The sequence below is a fragment of the Pseudorasbora parva genome, chromosome 2 (genome assembly GCF_024679245.1).
Source record: "Pseudorasbora parva isolate DD20220531a chromosome 2, ASM2467924v1, whole genome shotgun sequence".
Lineage (NCBI taxonomy): Eukaryota > Metazoa > Chordata > Actinopteri > Cypriniformes > Gobionidae > Pseudorasbora > Pseudorasbora parva.
Genome location: NC_090173.1, coordinates 35,775,515 through 35,794,564, shown reverse-complemented (window position 1 = coordinate 35,794,564; position 19,050 = coordinate 35,775,515). Strand labels below are relative to the sequence as shown.

The window sequence follows — 19,050 nt, the reverse complement described above, 5'->3', positions numbered from 1 at the left end:
AGCTATCAGCCTTTTCACATCACTCAGTGGAAAAATGCTACACCCACTGACAAGTTTCTATGATGTGCCTTGGTCTGCATAAAAGGCAAAGTATGGTCACTATGATAAGATGGCTTTGCTTTTCTTTCCCAATCAGAAATAAACACAGATAGCGCAACAGCATTAATGAATATGGCTTGATAGCTGATGCTGTGACAATGCACTGAGCCCAAAATAACTCCAAAAAATTGCCATTGGTAATATTTGGCCCTGCATGCAGACAATTAAAAAAATAGTTTTACCTTTATACCAGCCTCCTCTTCCTTATCGTCATTCCAATGAGCTCTACACTTTCCACCATCCACTCTCCATCTGTGTTTCGAATGATTTCCCTAAAAAGAAAATTAAAAAAGGAATTCAGGATTAAATGGCAGATAAAAAATGATAATTTGGCTTCACCTTAAGCAACTCTAACAGTTACCCACAGCTACATCTCCAAATAAATGCTGCAGCAATGCATTTAGCAAAAGGGAGAAAGCTTCTGGTAATCTCCTTAACGGATTAAACTGGGAAATTACTCCTCTATAAACAGCCAACTATCTCTGTGGGTCAAACTGGCAAATACTTTTTCTCTGACTACCTACTACACTCTAGATCTGCACAAAAATTTGCTAATCTATCCAAGACGCACAATTTTTATGAAGTGAGCTCAATGATATCAGCAACTCTTTGGCAATATGCACAGTAGATTAACAATATACATAATTATTTGTAAATATATGTATAGTTTTTCAGTTTAATGTGTTAAAAATGTTCAATGCAACATCAGTTGTCAGACTACTATTCACGCAAATGCTTTTAAACCATTCAAGTGCAACACGCTGTCTGTAAACGCCCTATCTATATGACACACCCAATTATAATGGATTTATATTAAGATTGTTTTATGTGCACTTGTTAAATCATATCATTAAATGTTTAAAAAACAATTTCAGTAAATCAGTATCAGTGATACTGGCCTTCATTCGTAAAAAGATGCAATTTCAACAAATACTTAAAATACTGTCTTAGGTTGTTTCTACATTAATTTGGAGAGTAACTGAAATTATTACAGTACAAAAATATTAAAAACCTCAGTTTACTTTGAGATTGTACTGTAAATGGGATTTAAAAAAATATCAATTAAAAGCACTAATAATTATATACAATTAGATTTTTTTTAAACAGGACATTATTGGCTGCTAATTATTTCATGGTATTAAAATAGTGTATTGGTAGGGCTGGGCGATATGGTTTAAAACATTATCAATATCAATAATTAGTACCTCTCCGTGTCGTTTCAAAGAATAGCACAACGGCGAGCGAGCGCGTCGAGTATAAACATATCCCCAAACGGACGAGGCTTGCACTGTCAGCGGAGGCTTACGCTACGGAGCCAGACAAAAGTATATAAACAAGGCTTTAAGGCAGTAAAACTATTTTGTGGTATTACCAGTCTTGGTGGAGACAACATTGGTCAGACTTATAAAAGCCAAAAAACTGCTATACTGGTAAAGTGACTTCACTCATTTCCACTTATCACTCTACGCTACGGCTGGGCAAAATAAATTATCGCAAATGCATATCGCAGCATGCAATATCTGAATGACTTTAATAGGCTACTTCAAAAGTGTGAAAAGTGTCTGTTATAGCAGAGAATCGACTGGGCACATGACTGTTACTTGTGTGACTTGCTTGATGTTAAAAACGGTTTTTAAAAGCAATAATTTGTGAAAAAACAATAACTTGCAGTCTCGCGCTGTCTGACACACACACCGAAACATGAATGATGTGTGACATAAATGTTTGCTAAAACACTGCAGGTCACTGTCAAGTTATCAGAGATTTTCAGCCTCAATTTCTGCCCAAACTTGAAAAAGGCTTCAATCAACTTCAGAGTGTGCATGGACTAACACAAAACATCTGAATCTTCATCACTGAAGCAATTTATTGAAAATAAATCAGCAATATCTTGATCTTCTTTGCTTGTTTTCAGTGCTTATTTCGGATGTTTAGAGTTATTCCATGCACACTCTAAGGTTGATTGAAGCCTTTTTCAAGTTTGGGCTGAAAATCCCTGATAACGTGACACTTAATAACCAGTAGTCTCTAAAAGTTGAAAACATTGCGGCTTTTCCCAGCAGTCCTTGAAAAAAATCAGCATGTGGTTTACTCCAAACTCAATGGCTTCAAACTTCCTTAGCAACTTGGGTAGGAGAAGCACATCCACGTTGCAAACAAAGATCCTTCTGCATGCTGGTAATCACAGACACACCTGATTCTATGTGACATGCAGATTCTATGTGACGTGCAGTTTCAATGGCCAATCAGCTTCCTTGTTTCTTCCAGGTGGCACTGTGCTCACAACCAATAGTGTCCATTCATTCGGATCTCACATTTAAACTCATTGTATCTGATAAGACTTTCTTCATTTAACAATGATGATCTTTTTGCAATTTCAAGTTTAACTTAAGAGTAGGGCTGAGCAATATATTGAAATTATCAAAATATCGCAAATGTAAATATCGCAATATGCATACCGCAACAGCATGCAATATCTGAATGATTTTAATAGGGTACTTCAACATTGTGAAAAGTGTCCGTTTTAGGTCGACGCATAGCAGAGAATAGACTGGGCACACGACTGTTACTTATGTGACTTGCTTGATGTTAAAAAGAGTTATTAAACAAAATAATTTGCAAAAAACTATAACTTACAGTCTCACGCTATCTGACTGACACACACACACACACACACACACACACACACACAGAAACGTGAACTATTTGTGACATAAATGTTTGCCAAAACACTGCTGGTCACTTTTAGAAGTTGTTTAGAAGAGAATGTGAAACACAAATGGAGTTTCATGTAGGCTACACGAGCCAATTTTCACTTCTTTTCCAGTTACAGAAGGAAATATGAATGTCAGAAGGTAGGCTATTAGGCTACAGTACAACTTACAGAAGAGCACTGTGTCTCAGGACACCCGGGATGTTGCGTTTTTCCCTCTTGGTTAAAACATGAATAGACCTATTCATCATAATCCCGTGATTAAGCTGACAAAATAATAATAGTAATGATATTGCAATACTTTTAAAATGTTTTCAAATGATATGCGATCATTTTGACATTTTAAACTCATAAACTGGCATGATTGCGACCGCGACTGTGGGTGAAACTTGCGATTTGAACTATGATGAGCATTAATATTTCTTTATGAATTTTAGCAAGCAGTTGTGTTAGAAGGAAAACATGGTCTCTAAACTAAGTGTTGAACAACTCACGCGCTTGTTAACATGATAACTAATCCTCACCTGGTTGCGGACGCCGCCGTGTTCAATGAGACAACACGAGGGGAGGGGGAACAAAAGCAACGAGGCGCACGAGCACAGCACAGAGAAGGCAAACAAGCAAAGTGGTGGAATCAGAATTAAATATAAACAATATATCGATATATACGATATGTCCAAATCCATATCGAGTTGAAAAAATATCTCGATATATTTTAAATATCGAGATATCGCCCAGCCCTACTATTAGCCACTGCTGTAGATGCATATCGTAGCATTATGGCCAACGATTAATCGATTGTTAATTTAATGTGCAAATTGAAACCCCTACTGTGAATACTTTTTTGGCTGCACTGTACATGTTTATATTATGCACTTTTATTATGACGTTTACACAAGTAACAAGATCCTGGTTGATGATAGTTGCTCTTCCAGTGCCATTTTAGCTGTGCACTCAGAGAGATCAGACCAATCCAGGCGTGCTCCAGCTGTAAAACAGTGTCTGATTAGTCTATTCACCTCGTCTCTACCCACTAAACCCACCCAAGATCCAGTTTCCACTGGTTGAACTTTTAAATGACGTTGGAAAACACTGCGTCATGATCGCAACGAGGTTGGATACCAGAAGTCCTATGACTTATGCCAAGCAGCATATTGTCACTCCATGATCTACACATTATCCTATGTTGTGTTAGGGCTCGTTCGAGACCACCAGCTCTAAATAATATGATCTAATATGGTTTAATGTTTTGCAAAACTACAAAGAAAAATTTTGTTCAAAAGCATCATGTGTAAGGGCTTACATGCAGGGTGATGGCAATATTAATACAAATACTTGGTATAGTTTGGTCTCTAACAGAAATAAACTCTAAATGTTGTATTCTGAAAGTTTAGATCTTTTCAATTACATGACAAAGTCTATCTGTTATGTACTATGATTTTCAGTTATTTTTCACAGTGTTTCACACAAAGTTAAAAGCACTTGTTAAGTGATTGTCATATTCCCTATATTCCCAGTGTGTAGCTTCTACTGCTGCACAAAATCATGCCAGATGAGATGAAAGGTAAACGCGTATATTAAATGCCCAGTTTGCAGGAAGTGCCAATTAACAGCTTTTTGTATGTTTTTGTACACCTTCCTACACTTGTATTTAAAGTGCGATTCGTTTGCCAAAAAAGAGAAAAAATAAATGAAGAGAATGTGACGGATAGTTTCCCCTTAAACTCTGATTTCAAATTTACTTTAGCAAATAGGTTAGTAAAATATGAATGGCCACTTCTAACTGCAAGTCACAGAGTAATCAGTGTCTTTGTACAAAATTAACCACAGCATTGAAAAGCTGAGAGTCAAAAACAAAAAACGTGTGTATAGCTCACATCAATACTATTGACAAAATGTGACAGCTAAAACATGACAACGACACTGCGATAATAATTATGACTTCAGCCTGGTAAGAAGAGCAGTTACCAACAGAAGGGGGTAGAGTCATGCAGCCTCCCGTTTCAACAACTGGGGGGGTTGTCCTTCAAGCTCATAAAAATAAGCCTACAGCATCACAATTACATGAGGGGCCAAACAAGTATCTGATGTGAAAGTAGAATATAGCCATTTCCAGGCAGTAAAGTCAGCCTATCAAGATTGAGTTTGAGGCCACACAGTCCTGCCCCTCCCCCAGGAACAACCTCTTCTCCTTAAAGTGTTTAACCAGATGGCCATCTCATCAACAGAAGCCTCCCAATACACAAACACAAAGACAGGGGCATCTGTTTATGAAGTGCGCAGCTAAAAGATGTCGAACTCATACCAGCACATATAATATCACTGTAAGGCCATAAAGAAAGAAATGCATCACAAAATGTAAAATGTAAAATGAAATTTAAATAAAACTGAAATTGAATAATTTCATCTTCGGAAAAACAATATTTTAAGATATTTTAATGAAACCAGAGATTTCTGTCCCTCCATTGACAGCTACACAACTGACACTTGAGATCGTAAAAATAATCTTTTTGAATTTAGCGCTAAATTTTCTGATGCGACAATCGTTTTTATATGATGAACAGATTCAGATCCTTTTCCAGCAGTGCGCTAGTCTAGTAATAACAGCACTATAACTGTTTCACAGTTTATATCACCCCACTTGCAACATACCTCACAGATTATGTCATGGCAAACAGCAAACCTTGATAATTTTACAAATACTATTATTGTTACAATGCAGTTAAGAGTTTAAGTGAAAATTGTTATTTAGACCTCAAATATGGCTGAATTACAGCCTAGCTGATATACAGCGATATTGCACTGCTATTTGTGTGATATTGCTAATAAAAACATTCAACACACGTTATTCTAAACAAAAGCTCAAGCATGTTCACTTGATGTGCGAGAACCAATGAGGTTCATTCTTGTGTTACGCAGTACATTTGAGCTTCTGCGAGAACCAATGGTGGTTAAGCCTCTGGTTGTATTCACTGATCAGTTTAAGAGCCTCATTCATGAAACACGAGCAGAACGTGTTTAAATCAGTCGCAAATTTTTGAATTCAAGAAAATTTTCATATTTTCAAAATGTTAGTTGGTACGACACTTGTTCCCTCCCTACCATGTGTAAATGGTGTGTAACATGGTGTGTAACATATTTGAACGTTCTGTGTTCTAATCTAGGCAAACTGACGACATTGCATTGTGATGCCGTATGTAGGCCAACCATAATATTTCAAGAGTTGATTTTCTCAGTTTTTTTAATTTATTCATTATTATTTTTTTTACTAATGTTTAACTTTGGGTGATAGGCACTGTAACTTTTTACCAGGTTGTTCAAACACAGTGGAGGAGGGGCGGGACAAAAATGAGAAGTCAAAACTAAATGAAATACTAGTAAGACATTACTGCCATGGATATACAGCATCATATCAACCAAAATATCCCAGCTGGAAAAAGAATGCCCTTGCAAAGCACCTGGCCATTTTCGGAAGTGCACCAGCTGCTTTTTAGCTGGCTAAAAAATGTTTTGGTGGACACCGGATAATTGAATATGTATTGCTAGTCATATGGCCAATTGGTCTTTATCATTTATGCGAAATACTGGAGCCAAACCTGAGAAAGAAGTCCAGAAGATTCCACAGCATTCCTGGCCATGTCATTTTCAGATGTAACTCATGGGCGGGGATTATGCTATTATCAATGAGTGTGCACGCGCCTCCTTAAACGTTTGGACTTCATTAATATACACACGTTTAACTACAGACTCCACGGTATACGAAGCGTTTGTGAATCTGGATGACTGTTTTCGTAAAGATCCATTTCCGTGCAAATTACTCAGAACTTGCTCATATACTTTTTTCATGAATAAGGGCCTATGTGTCGATAAAAGCCTAAATTTAATCTGTTCATCATATAAAGCGATCATGTCTCTTCTGAAAATGTGAACTAAACCACTCAATATATATGGATTCATTTTTACGACCTCTGTCTTTGTGTTAGTGCTGTATCTGTCTATGGAGAGCGCAGTACTGGCTCAGATTTTATTAAAAATATCTTCATTTGTGTTCCGAAGATGAACGAAGTCTTACAGGTTTAGAACAACACGACAGTGAATAAATGACAATTTACATTTTTGGGTGAACTAAAGGGCTGTGCATTTTGACACAAAAATAAAAGCATGATTGTTTAACATATGACAATTAAGAAATTAAGTTGGCTATAGGTATTAGCATTGTTATTGTACAGTTGTACTGTAAAATTATTTTAATACCCATTTACTCATTACAGAGTGAAACTTTACAGTATACTTATTTTGTTAAATATTTTTTATTTACCATCCCGAATAATAATACTAATGACATAGAAAACAATCTTTTGGCTGAATTGTGCAGACATACAAGCACAGGAAACGTGGCTTTTGTAACCGCAATATCTACCAGGAAAAAAAAAAAATCTCATTTAGATTTTTTCCCCACATTGAGTCACTATGATCTAAATGAGAAGTCAAAACGCACATTGTGAAATAATCATATGAAAATGCCATGAAACAAACAAACAAAAAACTGTTCAAATGCTAGAAATATACTTCAATATGCCATCAAACTCCGTGAAAGCAAAAGTGTTATGATCTTGTCCCTGCCATTGTTAGGTGTGGATGTGGTTATGAACATACAGGGGCAATGTTCATTTCCCTGATAAGAAAAACTCAAAAGCCATCTATGATTAACTTGAAGTTAAAAGCAAACCGGTTAAGCAATATACTGATACTTCTCGGCAGCACAACAACGAAAACAAAATCAAGATGAAAGTGTTATGATATCGTGATCAGTAGTTTTTAATCTAGTACATAAAAATGACAACAAACTGAGACAGTATATAAACAGGCAAGGGTTTGTGACTCATGACTGCAACACAGTAGCGTCACAAAGAGCTACACAAACACTGTTTTTGTTGAACATTTAAAAAAAAAAGAAAAAAAAAGCAAAGCTTACTCAGCACTGGGAACCCCTTTAATTCAAACGGAACTGCATTTGCTTACACCAGCAGCAGCTGCTTTGACCCGGCTTTGTTAATGCCGCCCAGCATAGGCATGAATAGGAAAAGCCCAGAAGACGCTTCAGAAAAATAAAGCACCTATGTACACAACTGAAAATGACTACAGAGAGAAGAGAACACTTACTGACCTGTGTTGCTTCTCCTCAATGTCTTTGGTGGCAATAGCATCCAATTCTCTATAAAGGAAATAAAATGGCTGTTAATCTAATAAACTAACATTCAAACTTTTCATTCTCTAGTATATAAATGATGCTTACAAAACCAAGTTATTGCATTTATAAGCATAAATCTGACCGTGGAATATAGCTACGCTTGACATATTTAACTTGTGAATGGAAACAGCACATTGTGTGAATTACAATGAAGTGTGTAACGACAACAAGGCAACGTTTTGGCACTATAAAAGACTAACAGTGGACAAGCTTTTTTTTTCTTAGGACAAGTAGCAAGCAATGCAAGTGCCACATAGTTGGGTGATTTGTCAGATGGCAACCGCAAACATCCCATCACAACATACACTACAACGTGAAACCTAAATCAATTCAGTACGCCTCTCTCCATAGTTTCATATTAGGAAAAATATGAAAGATGGATGGACACACTTCTGCTTACAAGTCACAGTGTAATCGCCACTCACACATGAAGAACAGCATACATTCATTACTAGCTAACCTTAACTTGAGCTAAAATAATACGAGATTTAGAGTAATAAACAAATATATTTCTTGAAAACAAAACAAGTGATGCAGTTAAATATTTGGTATACTTTATTAAGGTGGTTAGAGGCAAAGAGCAGGGAGACCTCCTCCCCCAACACTGGCTTCAGCTGCTACTGCTAACAGGACAAACCTGCAACCTTGACCTGCCCTTAAAAACATTACAATATAACACACAACACAATTCTAAACAACTGTTTCTTTCAAAGAGCGCCTTCGGGAGGTCTGCATTTCCTTTACTGGAAAAATGAAACCTAGCCTTTTCTCTGACATTTTTCCTGTGTTAGCTGCCGTGACTGCGTACTTTAAAAGCTAAACACAAAATAAACACATAACAGTTAGCATTTAAGGCTCGCCACTGCAGAACGTTATTACAGCGAATACATCGGTTAAAAAAAAAAAACTAACGTTTGTCCAGTTATTAAAGATAATGTTACTCTATGTGCGCAATTCAGCAGCTGAGCTAAGAATGCTAACAAACCAACTGGCTAACGTTACTAAGCCTCATTTAACTGCTCAACGAATCAAAAAGGGGGTTATTATTGCTCATAATACCTGAATAGTGACATTATCGTAACGTTCATTGTTGCTTCATTATCAAGCAAATGCTCCAGGTTGCAACCAAACGATTCGACAGAGAAAAGTTGCTGTCGAATTAAACATCCAACATCTTTCCAAAAATACACTAACGTTACAGATATCAGTCTCAGAACGCACCAAACCAAATATTTAAATATCGTACATTCATTAACTCGACTTTTATCTTTTAAAACACGTTAGTAGCGATAACGTAAGTTACACTTAAAGCCGACTGCAATGTCACTTCGGTGCCATTAAGTGAAAGCAGCAGAGATGTTCAAGAAATCATATTTGCTTTTTAGATATCATGCAGACAGTAAATACTATTGTTTTATAAACAGTTGAACTATGTAACTATCACGAAAACGCAAACAGTAAGTTAAAACATTTAACCGTGTCTTTCCAGTGCTGAGCTCAGCTTAGATATCGCAGATACGCTGGATAAATGTATGCTGCTTACATTGTGGAAACCACAACACACACGATTCTCAAAACTCACCTCTTGTAGTTTAAAGTGCAGCAGAGATGAAATGAAAGCAAATAATAAGGCTATAGAAATTCAACACATTTGCAGAGTCTAGGAGGGGAAACATTTGTCCTGCTCGATCGCCATTTTCTTCTCTCGCATTCATGCATTCATCCCTGTAACTGCAGGAAGAGCTCAAGCGCTGTTCTCAGAGCACTTCCTCCAACTCAACATACTCACCTCCAAAATGGTGGCCACATTCAGGTTGTGTTTCAAATTTACCGAGTTGCCTACATATACGGCATTTTTATCATTCTGGAGCACGTGAAGTATTTTTGGGCATTGCAGGGGATCGGGATGTATCGTTCTGAAACGGTTGTTAAGAGTGGCGTGAATGCTGAGCTGACTTTAACGCCTAAAAATGCTGTCTAGGTAGGCAGCTCGCTAGGTTTTGAAACACAGCCAGAGAGCCTACGGTTAACCAGGACTCGTCACGGTGGCTTTGCTATTTTACTAATGTCCAACGTGATATCAAGTCAAATATTGGAGGGAAATGTATGAGTACGAGACCATTATGAGAAAAAAAAAACCATAATTCATAGACATAGAAAATATCCAAACCGATGGGAAATTATAAGTGACAACTAACAAGTATAGGTGAAAGTATATTCAGAGTTTAAGAAAACAATTACATGTGTATGACAACAGGGTAAAATCATATGCAAGTAAAATAAAATAGCCTATACAGGGTTACAGCAATTGTAATGATTTGACAATGTGATCGATTTCCTAATGTCACACATTCCTTATTCTTGTTCAGATGTTTGTTGACAGTAGGCTACCTTCACCATTGTGAAATATAACTCTTTCATCACAAGACAAAAACGCCAACCAAGTGCAGACTGGGAAAACCTAAATAAATCTACAACAATATAGATACAGACCAGCTTTTAGTCTGGAATTTGCTTGCGTTTTCACTTTGAAGACAAAGCAGTGGCACAGTTGAAAACGGCTCGGCTACGCTGTCCTTTTGAAGGCACTCATTCTGCCTCACTAGGCAGGAAACACACAGAAGTAGCTATTGAAACCGTTTCAACCAGATATCAACCAGGTTTAAATACATTAATATCAAAATATCAATATAGTTAGATTTAGTTCCAATAACATTTAAACTGACACAAAAATAGGATACTAAAAATACATGAGCAGAGCCACATTCTGTTGAGTTCAGATATATGATGCAAAGACATTTTGCATGCATGATGTTGCTAAACTATGTCAACTTTTTTATGAAATCACAGACTAATGAGTGGTTTGTAACTTCAAACATTATTTATTTACTTTTTTTACTGTCCAATTATTCAGATTTTTAATATAGACATAGGCTATCTTCTTAAATTAAGAATATTTATAGTCATTCCAAATATTATGCAAGACATAGTTCTGCTTTAACAAGTCTGTTTAGTCACAAATATACTAAAATAAAATGAGAAAGTAACAGCGCAGAGTGCTCGTGACAGCTCAGGCCTCTGCGCCTGTGGTATTGAGAATGAATTTTGTATGAGTCATGAATATTGATGATCAGCGGAGGTCCGGGGCCAGCTGCTTGTGACTGAGTTAGCTGCAGTAGGACAAGGGTCAGTTTGGTCAGGCCAGTGACTGTGGCTGCTCTCCCCCCTCCCAGAACGATGAGAGCAAGTGGAGCCTGGGAACGCAGGCAGATGCATTGTGCTCAGGCAGACAGGGCAGGAGGAGGGGAACAGCTTTGCATGACAAATACATGGCTGGCTTTGGTTTTCAGAGACTCGCTTTGCAAACTCACTTACTAGTGAGCTTTGTTACACTAGTGATATATTTCAAAATGGTACCTATACTAAATACGCACATTTCAATCATCAAAACTAGCAGGTTGCCAAAATTTGCATAAATACGCTCATGCAGAAGTGATGTGACAAACTTTTGCATGTCACTCACAGTATTTGCTTTTCTTTTGGTTAGCTGTCCCCCTAATCCTCATTATTCACTGGTCCCCAGATGTACAAAGAATCTCACCAACAAGGGCACTATTTTTCATTCGCTCTTGCCTGATTCCTATACTACCCCATCATTATATTGAATCTCTATCTGTCTCTCACCCATCCCCCTAGAGTCGCTCTCTCAGACAGGGTGCCAGCTGTGAAAGGGATTTGTCAGAGCTGAATTACACTCTGGATCCAACCAATTACCTGTCCGGTCATTCGCAGATCAGCCTGCACCACCATGCTTCCAGGCTCGATTTATCTATCAGACCAATTCTGCAAGGCATTTATCATTTTCACACAGCCATGCACTCTGTCATTTATAATGTTAATACACTACTGCCTCATCAACTAACCCTTGAGAGTAAAGGCTATTTTTGCTCTGTTGTGTTAGATTATGGAAACAGTCAGCACTTTATTTTGAATATAATATAATATAACTAATATAATTGTTAAAAATATTGGGGTCAGTTAACATTTTTTTGTGTGTGAAAAAAGTCTTCTCACCATGGCTGCATTATGATCATGAATATTGTGAAACATATATCATATATACACATATTGTATGGCAAAATATGATTACAATTTATATTGCTATTATATTACTATATTGTATTGTACTTAAAATGGAAGGTGCTGACTGCAAAAAATAGCACATAATATATAATCAACAAATATTTGTTGAATATATTAGTTAAAATCTATCCATTCAATAAAATTAGTGATGGTATCAGATTATAATATCATGGTACTCGGTACTATTAATAATACATTTAACATATTGTTAACTTACATAATACTTTTAAGGCGTTCTATAAGACGGATCTCATATAGCAACATATTAAAGAGTGTATGTTAAAACGAAACATTTTAAACCTGACAAATCTGATTAAAACAGCAAAATATATTTGAGCTCCATGCTTTAACATTTACACATTTATTTGTGGTGATCTCGGTCTTCACAGCTTGACTTGTTTTAGTCCCACTCCATTCATGTAAAAGCAATATAAAGATGCAAATGATGCTCAGAAGAGCTATCTTGTTGTCATTCATGTATGCATGCAGTATATATTTTAGATGGAGGCATTTTCACCTAGAGCTGCTACAGCTCCATTCAAAAACTTTGCTCTGGTCCATTTGAGACTCATTTGCATGTGCCTATCCCACCCTCATCTTAATAATTCACACCTATCTGTGTAATGCGTTTCATCTGCAAGGCATACATTTCAGTTTAGACTTGTGAAATCTTCTAGGCATCTCACACTGTGCTTTCAGTCTTCTGCAATGGGGGAAAAAAAGTACAGAAATGAATTTTAAACGTAAATGTCATACATGCTTCAAAGATGTCACCCTGAAGCATATAATAAAATTTAAGACTCAAGAAAACGTCTTTAAATGGAAACAATTTCCATGTGTAAAGATGAAGTATCTGCTATTGTGGTTTTGCTAATCTGATCTGGCTTGGGTCAAATAATATCCATAACATAGGTGGACACCCTTGTGGCCTACATTGTTCCATCTCACAGCGGGGTGTTTCTGTGGGCCAGCGGTAAGGAATAGTGAAGGCTGGTAATAACACAAAATATTGTTTTGAATGATCTCGTACCATAACCATATTCATTGCAGCAAATAGAAACCTAGTCCTGTAACAAGAAGGTCTTAAACTAGCTTAAAGGGACAGTTCGCCCAAAAAAATTTAGTTGTTCCAAACTTGTATGAATTTCTTTCTTCTGCTGAACACAAAAGAAGATATTTTGAAGAATATGAGGAACTAAACAGTTGATGACCCCATTGAATTCTATATTGGGGGGAAATATGGAAGTCAGTGGAGTTCATCGACTGTTACCTACATTCCTAATTTATACTGGTTTGCAACAACTTGAGGGTGAATAAATTAAAGAATTTTCATTAGTTAAAATATAATACAATACAGAATACTGAAATGAACCGCATAGTATTTGAAACAAATCTCCTTACCTGACTTTAACAACTTTTTGCTGACCTGGAGCTTGATTCTTACTGAATTTAATATTTTAGATGCATTTTAAATATAAGAACTGGGGAGAGCTGACAAATAGGAAATATACAGGACCAATGACTGGAGAGATGAGAGGAGCTCATTGGGGGCCCTAATGATGCCTCTCATTCTCTCTCTCTCATGGGTGGCTCTTCAGATAGTGGTCTGCAGCCATAATGCCAGCTCTAATGAGCAGACCACTCATCTTCCACAGCCATCGATCATACTTTCTGTCAGAAAACACTGTCTTCTCTCATTTCCAACCACACATGAAAGAGACCTGGCCACTTTATAAGCAAAGACAATATTTTTCTTGCCATTTTACACATGGGCCTGATTTACAGACAGAAAGAAAATGACAATCCATTTGACAGTGAAAACAAATAACAACCAAGAACATGAGTGAGTAGCAGCATACACTGTTAAAAAACAAAAACAAAAAAAAAACTTAAATTTATGGTAAAAAATTGACAGCTGTGGTTGCCAGAAATTTACTGTAAAAAATAAATAAAATAAGGTGTCAATACAGTATTACGAAAAAATATTGATGCCATTTTACAACTTATAACCATTTATTCCACTGAGTGATGAAAAGTTATTACACCAATCTACTTTACTCAAATTATACCTCAAAATGTACTGATAACCACCATAATAATACAGGTGTCACAATTCAATAAAACATGGTCAATAAATGGACAACACACTAGAAATGTAGAAAAGAGAGAAGGAAAAAACAAATACTTACACAAAAGCTATGTGTCATGCAATGACATCCGGGAATGTCCTTTTCCCGTTTTGGTGGTAAATTATTTAGCAATTGATTTTTTTACCTGCAAATTTACTTGCAAAAACCCTAAAGTATTAAAAAAATAATTTAAAAAAATCTATATTTACATTTTTCATTATATATAGCATACTAAACTATATACATTTTATAGTTTTTTTTGTCTGTAAAAATACAGTGTAGGTTGATCTGTTTTACAAGTTTCTGTAGATAAAACACAGTCACTTGTTGGAGGTTATTGTTGCTCTGCAGGACAACAGATTACCCCATCTTCAAGCTTTAAAAATGTATCCATGTCCGATAATGTCTTTGACATTTCTCCTATTAATCTTTCATTAAATAACAGTGCAGAAGGGTGTCAGGTATCAAATGGGTGTCCTCACAGCCCCAGGTCCTGAATACCATCCATGTGTTTTTATTTAGTATAACAAAAGACTCTCCACCACAGGGCAGGCTTCCATGAGAAACACTGTCCGGCATGTAAGGAGGAGGAGCACAGAAGACTCTTGACATGCTAATTGCCTCGATTAGCATTAACATTGCTGGGATTCCAGAAGGAGCCAAAAAGCTCTACAGTTAACTATTCATTTGGATTCGGTTCAATTCAATAGTCAGGCTGCCAGTAAACATGATTAAGATATTTTAAATAATTTGTCCATGCAATGAAAGTCAATGGAATTGAAAACCACATTGCATTGAACCCTTTATTGACATTTTAAAAAAAATGTTATTTTGTATTCCACAGACGAAAGAAAGCCATACAAGAGTAAATGACAGAATCATTTTTTGGGGTGGTATTATCTAAACTGATTTGCGGTCCTACAATAGTGTATAATAACAAAGCAAAATCAAGTCAGCTATGTTCCCCTACTGACTGATCCTAAAGTGAGTCATGGGAGGCATGAGGTGACAGTAATGAATCCAGACAAAAAGGGTGAATCACTGGATCCTAATGTGAGCACGCTTTCATGGTAAAATATGCAGAGCGAATCTGTGAATTATGAACTGTAAACGCTGGAAAAAGAAACAACCAGGACTGAGGTTGACTGGATGTTGCCCTGGCATCTTGCCAGCTGCTCATTACTGCAGAACGTGTGTGCAGTTGGGGCAGCCAATGTGACGCCCGTTGCCGTGGCAACAGTAGAGAAGACAGGCGTTGTAATGCATCATATTTCAGCAGACCAACTCAATTCAATTCACACAGATCCAATCTTTGGGTTGTAAGTGGGGGGTGAGTGCAGGCAGGGGAAAGCTGGTACTACAGAAATAAATTGCTATGAGACCATCAGCTTTCCATGCAGATTTTCTTTTTAACGCTGTCTGTTAGAAACTGAAATATTCATTGTCCAGCACAAATTGGTTTTATTCAAATGTGGATGTTTGTGGCGGAGCAAGGCGAAAATAGTGCTGTGTGCACATTTTCCTTATTCAGCTATGTCAGAAAAATATCCAAGCTATTCTTTATAGGCCTATGGCTAATGACTTCAATATAGCTTTTCTATTATGTAAAAAATACAGTTTTTTAATATGATTTTTTTTTGGCCAAACTAAACAATGTCCAAGTGAATTTGCACTCATGTTTATGCTAATAACCTTAGTATAAACATGAGGACAAGAAACTAATTTCTTCACTGGTTCCTTGGCTCCCAACGATTCAAATGCACTCCATGAAGTAATTTTCAGTCATAACATGTTTTCCTCCATTTTGAATTTCTCTATTTCTCTACTCTTCCTATACTGTAGCCATTGTCCACTTTTCATGAAATTGAACCAGATAATCCTCACCATGCCGACATAAAAAGATGGAAATCAAGTTTAGTCAAACTGTTTTCAAAGTGGATGCGAGGCTATATCACTGCGTATATTACGTATATTATCTAGCTGTTGAGTGCTCATCAGTTACATTATTGCAATTCGCGGTAGATTATGGGATTGAATCCAACTCATTAACGTCCTCTAGGTTTTGGACACCACTACAAAAGCCAGTCCCCTCAAATAGTGCCCTTTTTTAAGGGAATAGTGGTCTATTTTGGCTTTGATGACAACTATGGCCTAAGGCTACCTGCACCGTTTCGGCACTGTGCCACTTTGAGGTCAAAAGATATTTAAAAAATAGCTATTTTTGCTTTATGTATATGTTTTACCAGATGTTTAGATTCGGTGCAGTATGCAGAGTCGAACAATACCATGTCTGCAAATTTGGGTGTCTACCATTTTGAATTGTCGTAAAATGTATCATTTATACACTGGTGTATCATTGCGAAACTCAGTAAGTGTTACTGGCACCATGCCCTGAAGGTATTCAAAAGTATAAGACAGAGCTACCTTGTGGTCAAAAAATGCTAACAGATAAGAATTAATTTAGCGTATTGTAATAAAACTGGTCTTAATGTATTAATTGGGTCATGCCGAGAAGATGGATATCAACTTTGATATTCATAGTCAACTTTGTCAGCCATTTTGATTTACCTCCTTTTTCAAACGACTCCAAACCATTTTCCCCCCTACCAAATTCGAGTCGGATTATCTTCAGACCATGCCAGCAAAAAATTATGGATTTCATGAGAATAGATGAAACCATTTTCATATACCAAATCAATGAATTTGATGGCATGATGCCTAAATGCATCTGAGGCTGTATCTGTGTAAAGATGAATGAATTGATGCCGAACTTTATGTGTGCAATTTTCACCCAACACTGACCACACCAAATCAATTTGGTGTCATCGCCAATTATTGGTCAAAAGGAATCTTATTTTAGGCATTTTGCCTAAAGTCTTCAAATATCATTATTAATTTTTGCAATTGGTCTGATGCTCGTTGCCTTGATTTTTAGCTCCTCATGTGGTGCTTTATTACTATTAATTTAAATATGCAGTAAAGCAGTTAATCATTGTGGTATAACTAACATGCATGAAGCGGTTTTGTTCTGTAAAAAAATAAAACAAAATGACAAAATGCTGGAGATCAGTTTAACTACTTAAACTCCAAGACCATTTTTTGGGATTTCCGCCTGGATTTGGCCTACCCAAATTGAAAAGCTTCCCATACACACATACAGTGGACTAAGTTCAAAATGTTGGTGTCATTTTACAGAAAAATTTTGAAGTTACACAAAACACTGCTAAAAGTGATAAACATGTAAGTATATGTTGTCTAAGCTTTAATAACCCCCCCAAAAAAGTAGAAGCTTTTAGATTTTATTTTTTTATAAATTAATTTTTGAAAGTGTGTAACTCAGGCCCCCTGCAGACAGTTAGGGCTGTGTCCACTAAATTCCAGAAAATAGTGGGAAAAAGAAGTTTGTCTGTGTCATGTTGTATGCAAGATTTATTCAAATGCGCCTGAAGGGATGACCCCCCCTTTCCCACTCCCCCTCCCCTTACCCTGCTACCCCCCTCCACCACCCCCTCCCATCACCATATACAGTGATATAAATGCAATATCCCAGTGTCATTAAATTAATTATATATTCCGGAAAGAGCCTTAAACTGTCTGCAGGGTGCTAGAGCACACAGGGCCTGAGTTACACACTTTCAAAAATGAATTTATATATTTTTTTAAATCAAAAAGTATACAACTTTTGGGGGGGTTATAACAGCTTAGACAACATATAATTACATGTTTATTACTTTTAGCAGTGTTTTATGTAACTTTTAAGGGTTTCCTGTAAAATGACACCAACATTTTGAACCTAGTGTATGTGTGTATGGGAGGCTTTTCAATATGGGTAGGCCAAATCCAAGCAGAAATGGTACCAGAGTAATTTAGTGTAAATACATTACTTTGTGTAAAATAAGCTGTAAGACTCTAAGCTTTCAAATGGTACCACATATGACATCATAGCTCCTCCACAGACATTTCAAATTGAAAGAATATACATGACGATGTCATTACTGACCCTGTACAGGGTCCATGGAGTTTAAAACTCCATGTATAAATTTAACAAGTATGATATAAAAATATTTGGATTTTGTTTTTCAAAGCCCTACACACGTTGGGTTTTCATGTTGGGACAACTAGAATTTATAATTTTTACAACTGTATATTCTATCCCCTACCACTAAACCAATCCATCATTAATTTATATTTTCAAAAACATAATTTAGTATGATTTTCTCATGTCCACAAAAGCTCAAAAACAAATACATTTCTGGTATTGCCAGCCTTACGGAGACGCGCACGCACGCACGCACGCAGAGTCAACTCAAAATTTATGTTCAAAATGGTATAGATGTTTTCAAAAACTGCGTAAAGATCTCGACACAAGAAAATAACTTGGCTTTATCTCGGGTATCTTTAAGGTCAGGTCTCCAAAATGCCAAACAGCCTATAACATCGACAGCTTGGAGAGATCTGATTCTGAACCTTTTGTTGTTGTCGTCCCACTGGGACTTCAGTCTCTGGGTACAGTACTGGTATTAGGAGGGCAGACAGGCACACGGTGGTCTCACACCTGAGCAGATGCTTCCTAATTACAGTAAGCTCTTCATCACAACTTTACTCATTACAGGCCAAAAGCTACGGTATACTTCACCTAAAGCAGAGAGAGATTTGGTGGCTGTGAATTTCCTTTAATGAGCATCTTCACCTCCAAAGCTTGATTATGAGTAGAT

At 36.7% G+C, this 19,050-nt stretch overlaps 1 protein-coding gene across 7 annotated transcripts in view; it reads right to left on the bottom strand.

Annotated features, from left to right (window-relative positions):
• The window catches only part of LOC137041678 (trinucleotide repeat-containing gene 6A protein-like), an 89,212-nt gene that overhangs the window by 32,302 nt on the left and 37,860 nt on the right, over positions 1–19,050 (bottom strand). For 2 of the 7 annotated variants that reach the window (XM_067418278.1, XM_067418259.1), the window contains exons 1-3: positions 9,646–9,820; positions 7,976–8,027; positions 282–371 (exon numbers count right to left, since the gene is read on the bottom strand). The gene's annotated coding sequence lies outside the window, so the exon portion shown is untranslated. Of the gene's footprint in view, positions 1–281; positions 372–7,975; positions 8,028–9,645; positions 9,822–19,050 lie in introns of those variants that run through there. The other 5 variants (XM_067418249.1, XM_067418241.1, XM_067418288.1 and 2 more) reach the window with 4 other exon arrangements.